Source organism: Astatotilapia calliptera, chromosome 3, assembly GCF_900246225.1.
Source record: "Astatotilapia calliptera chromosome 3, fAstCal1.2, whole genome shotgun sequence".
NCBI lineage: Eukaryota > Metazoa > Chordata > Actinopteri > Cichliformes > Cichlidae > Astatotilapia > Astatotilapia calliptera.
Genome location: NC_039304.1, coordinates 11855233 through 11870528, shown reverse-complemented (window position 1 = coordinate 11870528; position 15296 = coordinate 11855233). Strand labels below are relative to the sequence as shown.

Below are 15296 nucleotides of genomic sequence, written 5' to 3'. Positions count from 1 at the left end.
GAAGAGAATCTGTGTCCCTGCAGCTACGAGGCACAGTGCAGAACGTGGTTCCACAAGATTTACAAAATGCGTTGTAAGCCAAGATCTGTACCACATGCGCAAAAGAAAAATATGCTCAAACAAGGCAAACGTTTTATTTTGGTTTTGGGCAAAAAACTAAATGACACTTCATCTTCTATGCAACCAGTGACACTTATGACTCTTGGCATTTCTTGACGGAGACATTTCATACAAGTTTGCTTACTTAAGAGCCATTTGGGGAAATTACATATTGCGCGCACCAGCACGAACAATTGAAAATGTATATGTCAAGTTTATTTGACGCAGTTTTAAAGGTACAAATTTGACACTGGTGTTTATTGAAATGACCTGGTGTGCAGAGTGCACCGGGGTTGTTTTCAGGATTTTAAAGTCAGCTGGAGACTAATCCCACTCACACTGCCACCTCACCAGTACTCCAAGAATTGTAAGGGTTGCATTGCAGAACATGCATTTCATTCCCTGCACCCACTGTAGCAAACTTCTTCCAGCCGAGAATGCCTCAAAAATCGCTTTCTGTTCTTTGTGTGCAAAGTTTCTCAAGTGTGTATCATAATGCAGATACTGCAAATAGTATTGTTAGGATTTCTTTCAGCACCATCTCCATGGGATTTAAGCATCACAACAGATGGCCAGAAATCTCATGGCCTCCACCCCCTCATACTATTTTAGTCTCAAGTGCTGTTCTGCTGCCTGCCTCACAGTTCTGATGAGAGCTCTTTCGGGTCAGAGGCCTTGTTCACTCTAAGGGCACCAGACCATAAACAAGCGAGCCACCATTACCCCATCTTCGCCTTCTGTTTGTCAGTTTTGACGTCAGAGGATGGTATCTGTGGCATCTCCAAAGAGCCTTGAGAGTCTGGAAAGGTGGTGATTGATAGATGAGCTCGGGGAGTCATCAAACATCCCTCAGCCGTCTGTCTCTGAGCCTTGTCTGTGCCAGACAGCAGAGTCTGTCTGTCTGCCTGCCCACCCAACCGCGTGCATGTCCTGGCTTTGGCAAAGCTTGTCAGCACTGAGTAGCTGACGCGATGGCGAGGTGTTGTGTGCAAGTGTGTGATGACCTAAGGTCAGTCCCACCTGGACCTAAGCCATCAGACACTGTTGAATGTAGCCTGCTGAATATCAGACAGCTGCATCAATTTAAAAAAACTGCACTGATTGGAACACAATGTTCACTGCATTTGGGTTAAAAATGCTTGAGCATCAGCATTTTAGGGCATATCAGGGCACATCTTCCATAGTAGTAATAATAATAGTACTAATAGCACAATAATAGCACTTGTTCCTGTGCCCGAATCTACAATAGTTGCCAGGCCAGTTAAACAAACCTGGGTATTAATCACTCCAGGCTGTTTCAGGTTGGTGAAAAAAAAAAAAATCCCAGCAGGATTCTTGCAGCCAGTGGTGTAGAACCTTAAAGGATATGGACCTTAGGGTCTTGGCTCTAGGGCAGCAGAAAAAAGAAAAAAAAACATTACATAAAATCATTTGAAAACCCCTCAAAAAAACAGAACATGATCCAGCAAGATTTGGGCAGGAGCCAGTTTAGCCTGTGCAAAAGCGAGGTGGCACACAAGTCCTAATTGAGACTGTCAGTCTCTGCCAGAGCCACTTTGATGTGGACCACTGCACAGCTGCGAGCGGACTGTCAAAATGTTCTAAGCAAGCACAGGAGTGACTGTTTAAGAAGGAGATGGGTTTCTGCAGGATAAGCCGAAGATGAATTTCCCCAAGCTTTTTTATATACACGGCACAAACTGCAGTCTCACAGGTAAACAATTTAAAACAAAAAAAAGACTCATTCATTGAAGTAGAGCAGCGATTCAGCTGCATAGTGAGGTGTGTTTTGACACAAATAAGTGATGAGTCAGTGTGCGTTTTTACAGCATGTAACAGTGGTGATAAAATAGCCAGGACAGCAGTGCCAATGAATGAGACACAGCATGCTGCAGCATGGGTAATACGGCGCACAATATGGTAGCCACATCCTATTGACACCCCTCAAGGGTAAACACAGACGCAGAACAGAAAGAACACACAAGCCAGCCTTTCAGCTTCCCCGTCTCTCTGTCATCTGTTTTCTGTTTCGCTGGCGCTCTCTTGGCTAAACAGCAGCAGCCGGGACAGGCCCTGCGGCACAGCTCCAACACCCTCACCTTCTCTAATCCCCACCCGCCCCGAGCACAGACACCCCGGAGGTGAAACAGACACGCACCTGTCAGCGAGGATTCGTTTAATCTCATCGATATATTATAAAAGACCCCCCTGACACCCACGCTCGAGTCTGTTCACAAAGAGCAGAGAAAATGCTGCCTGCTTGCTCGCGCACTGAATGTGGGGATGTTTCTGTATGACACCACAGAAATATTAATAACTCATTTAATGTAATGTGAGAAATAGTAAAAATGTGATTTATGGAAATGGCCCCTCCCCCCCACCCACCCAACATGAGAGAGGAAACAGTTTTTTGGGGTATTTTGTTCCTCAATAAATGTCTTTGAAATGAACATGAGTATACACTGAGCACGCAGGCAACCTTTGCCACATAACACACATTAATCAACTCATCAGCACTTAGGCTTTTGATAGCTTAGCTGACGTTGATCCCAACCGCCAAATAATTTTAAAGAAAGAGTGTTAATCCCCCATCTTGGCAGCCATACAGGATATATAGTTCACTAGCTTGTCTATCTACAAAAGAGGATTATTCTGCTCTTGATTAAATATTAGCTGATTAGCAACATCTTAAACCAAATGTAAAGTACCTATGAAGTAATGCTTGATAAACCACAGCTGAAAAAACACATGTTACCTATAACTGTGATTCAGAAAGTGATGATTTAATACATAACAAACACAAGCTATCATTTTGAAGGATGGGACTATAGCCTGCCAGAGCTAGCTCAGTGTATGACACCTTAGCGACACATTGCTTAGCGACAATTGACTATGTGCACGTTAGCATATGCTACTTCCGGTGCGGAAACTCCTGTGGGGAGCTTTGTTTCCGGTGTCCTATTCGCGCCTGGTTTACGGTCCAAAACAAGTTAAGCAAATGAATCAAGTGGCGATTTACATTTCTATAGATGTCTTGGGCATTTACCCAATATATCTGTAAATGATGTTCATCGACTTGTCGATATTTTTCCCCCGCGCCTCAGAGCAAAAGAGAAAAGGGATTCAAATGTTATATTTCTCAGCTGTCCCTCGTTTATCGCGGGTGTTATGTTCTAAAAATAACCAGCGATCGGTGAAATCAAGTAGCCAAATTTATTTTTTGACGGTGCAAAACGTTTGGTGGACATCGTGGACATACAGTACTGCACTTCAGAGTCACACTGCTAGCGATCAATGCAGCGATTCTGTACTGTACAGGAGAGACGTCACGGAGGAGATCGCCTGCAGCGATCAGGACGCAGGACACAATGTGACGTAAAAAAAAAAGCATGCAAACTTGCACTAAAAAATCCGTGAAACAGCGAGGTGAAAGGTTAACCGCGTTATTAGCGAGGGACCACTGTAATTTTTAAGGTAAGTCACAACATACCCTTCGTAAATACTAATGTATAGAAACCGTTACCAGCAATCATTCATTTTTTGTGTGGCTTTTTTCACGGTTTGTTAACATGCTGTGTAGGTGTGTACTTGACTAGCTGATATCGACATAACGGGGGAAACATCTGGTTTGACTATTCTTCACCTGTAGTTTGAATGCTGAACATTTGCCTGTTTAAATCATAAGACCAGTCACTATACAGAGATGCTTCTGAATGTGGATGATGTGTCTTCTGCTGCAGTAATGCAGTTCTGCTTGTGTTGAGTGATGTAAACAACTAATCGATCTAAACTCTTTAAACGTCAAAATTGATCATTAGATTTTTTATGACACAACAGTGGTGAGTGTTCCCACCTTCTGCTCTTTGTAACTTAATGCGATCTTTCCGTTTTCGAGTTTTGGACATGATTTTGGAGTATATCTTCGCAGTAGCGATTGACCGCAAAGTAAAGCTACCGGAAATGTACAACCCCACAGCCGCTCTCAAACCAGGAAGTTAGCATTGTCTCGTGCACATAGTCAATTACCTTAGCGACACATTATTAAATGTCTAATAATGCTAGCTAAGCTAAGTCAAAGAGAGAATAAACAAGGAGCAGAGCAGTCACATGGGAAAGTAACTTTACTTGGGCTGAAAACTTGTTATGTGGCTCTAAGTGCAATTAACATGTAAATGTTTAGCTTTAAGAGCTAGCGTCTAATAGTGGCAGTGCAATGTCCTCCAGTCACTGTGATAAAACAACTCTTTTTACACCTTACTCACCAGAACGGCGCCCTCGCTTATTATATATGAAGAGCAGATTTTTCCTTTTCTGCGTGAGGTAGCATTTACTTGGATAGTGTGGACAGACACTGTCCCATTGTAAGATAACTAACTAGCTAGCTAGCGAATGGGTCTCGAGATGCTGAGGGAGACTGTGGGAAAATGCAGGCAGCTGGAGAGATGAAGATAGGACTAATTTAAATGAATTGCAGACGTGAAACTACATTTAAGCCATTTTACAGTATAAGGGCATTATTTGGATTTGATTTTTTTGGTTTTGTTTTGATGCACAGAGATCTGTTTTTAAGGAGAACTAGTTTAAATCCAGGTTTAAGCAAAGAACATACAAAGTTAATTACAAAATAACAACAAGAAATAAAGTGTAGTAATTCAGTGCCTTCAAGCTTAAGCTACTGAAGTAGTCCCATTAAAAGAAGTATACCTGTTACAACACTTCCAGCTTGTTTATATAAAATAAAAATCTGCAAAGCACAGCTGGAGGCCTCATAACCATCAGCCATTCCTTAAAGGCAGTTCTCTGGCTTGCTATTATTTCTAAGTGTCATTTCTTTCCTGAACAGAGCCTCTGTTGTTTTCAGTGACATGCGTGGTGTGCCACATTCACTTAATGAAGCATGCTGACTTCCTTACTCCCCATCGTGCCTGCACGGCCTCTCGGAAGACTGTGGAGTGTGAGGAGGAAGGAAGGAGACTATAAAAGGACACTAAAAAGACTGCAACACAGGAGTGTTGGGCTGGCAGTGCCCTGCTTGGCTTCTTTACCACAAGCTAATGTAGAACCCTAAAGCTCAAGTGTGGCTGATTTGTGTCTCAGGAAAGAAGGTGTGTAAAAGCTAATGCTGTACACAGCCCTTATTCTGGACTGTAAAAAGTGTCACCAAATGTTACCCAGAACTTGTCTGTTTGTAATGTCATGCGGTCTTATTCACAACTGTATAATTGAGCAATGGCTTTTGAGAGCCTGTTTGCATTAGGAATCTGTGCACAGCTGCATTTTCCAACATCAACAACAATATGCTTTGGTAATTGTGTCTGTTTGCTATACTGGAAGCCTATTACTAAGCAATCTGTCTCCTTTAGTACATTTACAGATTTTCTTCCACTGCAGAGGATGAGCAACCTTGAAATTCCTTGAGATGGTCTGTGATAAAGTCAAGGCACTGTCTTGTCTTAAACCCCCCTGAGAGGAGGGTTTCAATGAGCAGACAGGAGCCAGACCAGTGGCCCACATGAGAGAGTCTGTGATGGAAACCCCTCTGTACACACTGCAAATCAAAGCAAAGCCATGTAAGTGTTTTTCCACACACTTTCAAGAGACAGGGAGGAATGGACCAATACACTACTGCAGTCTGGTCTCCTGTGAATGCCTTGGTGTGAATGGCTTGAAATGTACACCCAAAATAGTAAAGAAAGTTTTCTAACACCCAGCAGGTCAAGGAAAGACGTGCTACAAAGAGAAAATCACTGACCTGCTGCTGAGTGCCACATAAGGCAAAAGCACGAACAGTTTAAGAAAATCAGGTTGGAAAAAATCTGGTAGTTAGCAGACAACTTTGTATAAAAGACAAAACCTGGAATGTACCTACAACAGACTCCACAGCAAAAACAGTGTGCACACAAACTATGATTGGTATGGCAAGTTCACAAGATTTGCCTGTTTAGAAAAGCATATGTTAGAACTTGACCCCATATTCTTCCAGTAATGCTTGAGAGCTGTTTGCTATATTAGATATGACGCAAGCACTGGTTGTGAGGGGGAAAATATGTATTCCCCAACTGGTTGGTAAGTGGTTCCCAGAACTTCCAGCAACCACTCATTAACCAGCTAGGAAAATCACATGTTTCCCCTGACGATCAGTGGTTGCCAGATGGTTGCAGACTAGCCTCTAAGCCTGTGTGACTGGGACCATATTCACTAGATCCTATCCAAAATGGTGACCAAGTTAACGTCTCGTTAGCTATTAGCAAAGCTTCAAAAGCAGACAAAATTTGATTATAAATACATACTTCTTGTTTGTTAATGTAAATTCACTGTCTTTGATTATATTGAGTATAAACCAGTACATGGCACAGGTGCTAGCATTCTACCAAGATGGCATGCTAGCTTGCATACAGTGCGCTAAAGCAGGGGAGCTACTAGCGTGACTGACTAGTACACATGATGCTGGAGCCAAGGGGTTTCTTCCTTAGCTAATTACAGAGCCCATATAAGTTGCACCTTTAGATCTTAGCACCCAACTTGATGAGAATGTTACAGTTTTATCCAAAAGTATTTTAATAACGTGCATTAATTTTATTACTTTTAGCTGCATAGCTCATTTTTTAAGTTAAAAAAATACGTCTTATCCGAATCATATATTTGTTACAAAAATCACATTTTACCACATTGTAAAGTTAGCTAAAATAGCTTGCAGTCTTATGTTCATATCGCCATTTAACACTGAGCAACATGTGCAATAATGGAGTCGTATTTCTGATCTTGTTCAAAGTCTACATTTACATATTACTACATGCAGTCGTACAGGATTATGAATAGATTAAAGAGTCCCATTTAAATCAATGCAAAAACAAAGTAAACAACTAATATCTCAAAACACGTTCTAACAATAGAGAATTTATGCTGATTTCATAAACAATTCCACGTATTTAACACCAGTTGATCTGCTGGAGATGTTACATCTGAATTCATGGACAAGCTTTCTTCTGTACAGCCTGGTTTTTGATACCAAAAACAGGCCCGTCTTTGATACCGACTGCAAATATTGACTTCTCCAGGATGGTTTCGCTGCGGCCTAGGGTTGAAGGGGCTTAGACCTCCCCTGCTCTCGGGACTGCTCCCCACACCTGCTGTGGGCGACGACCTTATTTACACCAGCACCCGTTGGAAATGTCAGTATGGGGTGCAGGAAAGCCAGAGATGTACAGGACTCAGGTACACACATAAACAGTGCACACATATGCAAACCAACACACACTCTTCTCTGTTTCATCTCCAGCCTGAGATTTTTGGGCGTCTGACAGGGGCTGCTTTCTTTATGAAAGGTAGGAGTCAAGCCAAAAGGTCTGTCTAACGCAAGCTTGAATTTTTGCACGCACATCTACACACATACACGCAACAACCATGCTACAAGACCTAACCGACATATTCAATATTTGTAGACATCAATAATGGGCAAAACCTGACCTGCTCCATCTGAGCGGCATGTTTAGAGTTTCAGAGGCCTCTAATGAATTTGGCGAGCGCAGGTAAAATCCCAGCTACCCGTAACGAAACTGTGTCACCAGAGAGTCCACACCAAGCGTAACAAGTCACACCGGTGGCCTGCTGTACTCAGGACAGAGAAGGCACGCTAAGGCAAAAGTCCTCAGGATGAAACCATTTCAGGACTTGGACATTTGGTCACAGCAGATAGAACAGTATACCATTTACCATCATCAAAGCATGCTAAACAGAGAAGGCACAGTTAACTCTCAGAAGGCCTGCTATTTTCATGAACCATTTAATGTGGCCTCCAAAGACATTTCTATAATTTATCATTCTGAAGCGTCACAGAAAACCCTTTTTGGAGAGCGCATGCTAAAAACCCCAGTTTGCTTCCCATTTTCTCCCTCCAAGTCTGAGGCAAAAAGCCAAATAAATCTCTTTTTTTTTTTTGAGGCCTGTTTGAGGAGGAATTTGGGGACCTGAACCTTCTCATGGGGAAATCCATATCAGCAGCACGCACACACAGGCTGCTCTGGTTTAAACAAAGTGTATTTTTTTCCCCTCACCAGTTCTGCTTTTCTCATTGCTGCTTATTTCGGTCACTTTTATTCATTTATTTATTTATTTTTTGCCTCACCCAGTCGATAAATCCATTCAGTAGACCCTAAAAAGCTTGTGTCCCTATGCTCCTCTCGCTGAAGCTGCAGAGAGCCTTTGAGAGGAAGAAAGAGGCAACTGGACAAAGCAGACAAGGGGGAACACTGGTGGAAAGGAAGGGATAAATGTCCCTTGTGAATCAAAGATTGCTTGTAAAAAGACAGCTTAGCTCCTGGCCCGGAAACCACGTAGCTAAACATGTCTTTCATGTAGCAAAGGGATTGCTGAGCAGATAACCCCCGTCAAGAAAAATCTGGCAGCATGAATGCAGACAGCAGCACAAAGAGTTGACTGAACAATTATTAGGTCTCACCAGGCTTGACTGGTTTGTGTGCACATGGGAAATTCTTTAGCACATGGCAATTAAACACGGGCGGGTTGGGAAGGGCCTTCAACATGACCCAATTTTGACATCAAGCGGTGGCAAGCAGCGCCGTGATGATGTTTTGGTGACTTTTGCGTAACTTGTTTTACAAGCTATTTGCCTCTGCCATGGGAAAACTCAACAACAACAAGTGTTCGCCACAGACGCACACAGCCGAGCACTTTTTCCCCCTCAGCTTTGTTTTATGGGTACTTTAGTGGTTGACTGTGGAAAAACCACACGTTGTAATGGAAAGGCGTTTATGTTATAGATATGCACAGGTACGCGCTGTGTATTGTTGCACGTGAGTTTTTATTTGTTCCTGAAGTTTTCTGAGAGTTAGACAGTTAGTGCAGTCCAAATATTTGACACTTTTCTTTTTCACACAAACTCCAGACATCCTTTTCCTCTTTAGAGGCACTTTATTAGTCTCCACCCTCCAGAAATCTAAGCTAAAAGTAATAATGCACTCATTGTATTTATTAGATTTAAATTTATTTCAGTCCATGTGACACATCTCAAAGTCTGCCATCAGATATGGTGAGGTATTAGCAACCTTAGTGCGAATGAGAACTTGTTTCCTCACTCTTCTCCATGTTGACTTTGGCCAACACATGCTAATCTGAGAACAGGCCAGAGGGGAGTAGTCTACCTGGGGTAGAGTGTCAGGAGAACGATACAGCACGAGAGAGAGGTATATAATTTTTTCCTCCTTCTACGAGTTCTCACACCGGCCTTTGCACTTGCAAGATGTTGTTTTTCACCCTGAGCATCTCAGTCAGCTTCCAAGCTCGCATGTGCCCACAAATAATGTTACTTGCTATTAAAAATGACTGAATGTGCACAGCCTGTGCAGAGATCGCATTTATTCAGCAGAGCCTGCCACCATAACATCACGCCCAGAGCCGCGGGGCAAATGTGCAACCTAAAACGATGCCGTATGGCCTCTGTCAGCACTGTACTCTGCTTCACGTGACACTTCTCAGAGGTACTGCAGCTTCATATCCAACTCACTGATTTTGGTCTTGCTTTGCCACTGCTCATAGAAATGCAATCCGTATAGAGCGTTAAGGGTGGTGAAGAGTTTTCATCCAATTTTGTATATTAGGAAGTCTCAGAGGACTTTGCTGAATAGACAATATGATACTCTCCTTTTACCTTTACCTTTAATATCCACCTCAGCGGAGAATTAAATATGAAATGATAAAGAATTTTCAGTGATTTCTTTTAATTTAGCAGCACGGTCTCAAACTGCAACTGGATCCGGCGCTGGCAAAATGTAGATTTATGGGTTTGACATTCACAAGAGTACACCGGCTCCTGTGGGACTCAGTGTTTCTTTGGTTTAAATCTTGAGTTCCACTGAGTTATGTCGTGTTATTCCCTGTTCTCACTCAGATGAAACCTACACCCTCATATTACTGAGCCCTGACATTTGGGGTAATGCAGATGCTTTGCCAGCTCCTGCCAACTGACCTCCACCTCAAAAAAAAAGTACCTCCCAGTTCATAGGTGGGATAGCCAACAGCGCATGACTAACTGCTTTAAGAAAACAAGTATATGATCAAGTCTATGTTACACTGGGGATCCGCGAAACCCACACATGTGAAAGACTTTCCCTCTCATTTGTTATGCTACATGAAAGTCTGTGGGAGCTGACAGCAAACGCATGCTGGTGCTGAACGAGTCATTAGCGTGTCAGTATGTTTACGAAATGCTCCGTATAACTTAAATTCAGATTGCACATGCATTTGGATAAGTCATCTTATCTCTGGTACCAAATCCCACAGCACAACATACTAGCGTTACGCTCCATTTAATCAGCCGAAACGAGCTTTCTGCTAATTCCTGTTTCTTCTCCGTTATTTTTTTCTTTTATTTATCCCCCCACCACCACCACCACCATAGCTATTAAAATGTTTCACAGTAACAGCGCAGGTGGGAAGCATGCTGGGAAGGTAATTTGTTTGAAGTTCAAGAGCAAAGAGGTGATGGGTCCTTTCACATCTTTACCATTTTTAACAGTGAGACACTATCTCTACCTGAAGCACCTCAGATCAGTCAAGCTGACACCTGGTAAATCTCCTGTGAAGGGAAAGTCTTCAAAAGGCTTTATTTGTTTTGTTCAGACTCACAGTGGAGATAACCTTGACAACACACTGCTAACTGAATTATGACCATAAAGTGGATATATATGATTTTTTTGTATATAAAAAGGACTCGTCAACCATCACTGTGACTGAGTCTTACTCTGCTCAAGCATCAAAGCTATAAACATGACATTTATGAAACAGCGCTCAAAGCAGCGAGAACACTCGGAGGTGCACTTACGAAACAGTAAATATTTACAATTCACAGAAAAGGAGGAAAAATGACATCAATTAAACAACTGCAAATCTGTAACAGAAGCATAAGATTGAACTTTGAGTAAACGTTGACGCACAGCGGAACATTTAAGTATGATATTCTGCAGGAGTGCACTTCTCGACAGGTTCATGGCACAAATATGCATTCAAGTTTTAGAATATGTTGACGTTATACAGTGGACTCTGTGGCTGAATTGCCATGCAACTGCCATGGCAGGCGGTAAGTTCAAGCCAACATACAGACAAAGTCAAGTCTTGGTGAAGAGTTAATTTTGGGTTGCTGCACCGGTACGAGAAACTCATGAGAACTGGAGATGCTTCAGATAGCAGCAGGGCTCATGGGAAGTGGCTCATTAACCTGGATCCCGACAAAGCTCGGCATGACGTCACGATGGCTGATAGAGTCTGAAAAGCTGGATTTGATTTAAAGCATTACACCCGAGGCATCGCTGTTGCTTTCTTCTTGAAGCAAATTCTTCATTTTAAAAAAGTTCAAAGTGTGAGCACACTTTAGAAAAACTCATAGAACAAGTAATCTAGTTAATATCACAAACGCGGTAATGTCTATAATAATAAAACCGACATTAATACATGCAAACATGTAAACATTAGAAAACAGTTAAAGTGCAACTTGACAGGCTTTTTGTAAAAACGCATCAGCTTGATGTTACAGTGGGCACAAATGAACTTTATACTTTCATGTTTACAAGTGAGACGTATAAAATATGCACGAGGTATTCTGCTTTACAATCTCATAACATTTCCACTCAGTGGGGCGGATTCATTAAAACCTAACAAAAACAACTGTACGCATGCACTGAAGCAACCCATCAACCTCAGAGTGAACAGCATGAAACCAGATGAATGGCATATTCAGCGGAGATAATCATCAACAGTGTGCACCAGAGCAAAGAGAGTGCTACTCTTACCTTTAAATTGGTGGACAGATTTAAAAACATTATGACTTTTATACATGTACACTGTAACACATATGTTTAAAGGCACCATTATGCAGTTGTTTGCCTCGTGCCACCTATCGTTATTACAGGAAGCCAATGACAGAGCCCCGGTGGCCTAATGGATAAGGCACTGGCCTCCTAAGCCAGGGATTGTGGGTTCGAGTCCCATCTGGGGTGATGATTCAGTCCTTTATTTCTCACATCCCCTCACCATTTAAACTGGTTGAAATTAAGCACAGTCTTCTAAACTATATGGTCATCAACAGTATTCAGATAGGCTGTGGTGTTTGGATGAAGCTCAGCAAAAGCCTGAACTTGATACAAATCAGCATGGACTCATGTTTTTATGTTGTTCAAGCCAAATTCAGAGCCAAATATTACAACAGAAATTGAGACTCATCAGACCAGGACACCAAGACAATCTTCTATTGTTAAATATGACAATAGAAGATTGTAAGTCTATGCAAAGTGTAGCCCAGGTTTGGACTGGGCTATACTCAACATGTCAAATCCTGTCAAGATTTGAAATGTTAAGAGGTACTTTTTATTCTCCTTACTGCTAAGAATTCTTTAAGTTCCTGTTGCTTTTCTATCAACCCAAAGCAGTCTGGCTTTTCTCTCCAGACTTGTAATGTCACTGAGAAGGGCTTTTTGTCCAGAGAACAACCACTCACTGGATATTTTCTCTTTTTGAGATCGTTCTCTGAAGTGAACCAAATCACCTTTCTTGCCCCTTCCTCGGTTTTAACTTCAGTAGGTCATCTTGACCATGTCTAAAGTACATCACTAAAAGCACTGAATTGTATATAGCTTGTCTTGTCTTTCGTCCTGTCTCCTTCCCTTCACCCCCAAGCAGTCATGGCAGATGGCCGCCCTTCCCTGAGCCTGGGTCAGTTGGTGGTTTCTTCCTGTTGAAAGGGACTTTTCCTCATCACTTTCGCCAAGTGCTTGCTCACAGGGCGTCGTCTGATTGGTGGGGATTTCTCTGTATTATTGTAGGCTCTTTACCTTACAGTATAAAGTACCTCGAGGTGACTGTTGTTGTGATCACTACATTTGTGATTCCAAAATATAATATAGTTTGATAATGATTATTTTCCATGATATAGTAATAAACCAGCTAGTAGAAGTACGAACCCACATTTGTTCTTTTGCAATATGTTTTGCAGCCTTTCACAATGTGTCAAAATACCTGCTCCTGCTGATTTCTGACTGTGTGAGGGACTGGTTCAACAAATAAAATTATTTCATGAATGCATCACTCTGTCTTTACCCTTGTAAGCAATTCCTAATATTACACATAACCTGACAGCAAGTTTTCAAAGTATTAAAAAGCTTGTAAGGTTTTCAAAGTGGCTGACAGAAGAAAAGCAATTAGATGGGTACTTATTATATTTATGTCTTCAACTTCTGAATTTAGTCCCTCCATTTAAGACTAAAAATGAGGCCTATTTTAAGGCCACCATTAATGCCGTTTATCAAGCTGTCAGAAATTACCATTTAACGAGGCGTCTAGCCTGCTTGAACTGTATCGTATGACCAGCCAATTAAATTAAAGTGCACAGGGTTGTCTGTCTACTGCTGGGTTTTCCAAGCCTTAACTGTGGCTTACACAGCTGTTTCTACCCTCTTCTTCATCAGATAGAAGGGGAGGGGCTCTCTCGAAGCAATACCGTCTGAGCAGACGACGAAGCGACTTTCTGCGTATCGATTCACCTTCGCTGACATTGATGCAGTACACGCATGTACGTTCACAGGTAGGCTAAATCTGGCAAGCTGCCGCGTGGGGCACCGTACTGTTTGTTGTTATTTCACTGCGTGTTCTAGATTAATTGCATGCTAAAGGGCGGGAAAAGTAATCATAAATATTGTGGAAAAATAGTATTACATAAGCTGTAATTAGAAAACCGCATTCCACGCTGTTTTTAACATCACAGTTGACAGAGATTAAGAATGAATGGCCTCGTTTCATTTTATTCCACGCTTTCTTCCTTTCTTAATTGAGAAAGGACACATAATAACATAAAAATATTTCCCAGCGCCGATCGCCAAGCTACAAAGGCTCTGTGGTGGCATGTTTCTGTGATACTGTTGTCTCCATATTTGTACTCCGAGGGGGGTGATATCAGCATATTCTGCTGTCCAGTTGTGTTCACAGATGTGCAATAGCACATAAGTGAGTGCAAAAGGGCTGGAATAATTGCTCAGTGTTTTTATTACCCTCCCCGATCTACAGCATGACTCATTTTTTACTTCACATTTAGCAGAGAAGTAAGAGCCGCCAGACAGTACGCAAGTCCTCTGTTTACTGGTTGTCATCAAGGACGCCAAGAGGATTTGATGCGGGACATTATGATATCTTAAAATGAACCTAGAAGAAGAGGCAGTAAAAATAAACATTAAGAAACACCCAGAAAAGGTGTATCAGCCCATTGGACGGGAAACACAACAGTCTGATCCAACCGACTGCTTGGCGTACCCTGTGGGGAGTCTGGGAGCATGCATCATTTGGCCAGCCGCTGGGCAAACCCAGCTTGCCTCCATCACTTTTTCCACTTTGACAAATTGCCTGATTCCCCGCTGTCTTTGAATAGCTTGAGGGACTGCCTGCTTGTTTGTGCTGAAACTACATGGTTTAAAAATTGATGAGCGGGCGTTTCAAATTATTAGCGCTAATAAATGTTTACAACCACTGTAAATAATTGAACTTGAAATATACAAAAAACCCTGGAAATAAAAGTCCTCCTCAAGTGTTCTCTACATCTCTTGAATGTTTGAGCCTCTCTGTACACAGTAATGCATGTTCAGTGTGCAAAAGAAAAACTCTTTATGTAATACCTTTATGCTACTGAGAAGAAAAAAGACAAATGAATGAAAAATAGAAAAATACAGCGATTATTTGTAGTCAAGTGTTAGAGATAAACTCATCAATCTCTCCACCTGAGGAAAGAAACTGCTCCGAAATCTAGTGTTACATCAGGGAATACTTCTATTGATCGCCAGATATGAGCACTGGGAACAAGCTGTGGTTGGGGTAGGTATTATCTTATTGGCTTCCCTTTGGGCTCTGCAGCTCATCGATATCGCAGTTTACCGAGTGCCAGTAATATTCTGGGCAGCTTTAATGACCCACCGCAGAACCTTCGGGTCTTGAGCCATTTCCATCCCATACTTTGCTCCTCTGGAAAGAGGAACACGACACAGGAATTAAGCATTCTGAGTTTTCCTTAATGAGTTCAGAGCTTGCGTTATTAGGATGGAGATGCACGATGGTGACAGATTCACTTTGACACCGGAACTAAAACTCTTTGCCTACTCTACTTCAGCTCCTCCGATGCAAACAGAGGTATGTGTCTTTGGCTT

At 42.0% G+C, this 15296-nt stretch overlaps 1 protein-coding gene and 1 non-coding gene across 13 annotated transcripts in view; one reads left to right on the top strand and one right to left on the bottom strand.

The window, feature by feature from the left end:
* col25a1 (collagen type XXV alpha 1 chain) overlaps nucleotides 1-15296 on the bottom strand; it is a 151830-nt gene that overhangs the window by 128409 nt on the left and 8125 nt on the right. The gene's annotated exons all lie outside the window — the stretch shown is intronic.
* trnar-ccu (transfer RNA arginine (anticodon CCU)) lies at nucleotides 12038-12110 on the top strand. Its single transcript has one exon. It is a non-coding gene; the product is annotated as a tRNA-Arg (tRNA).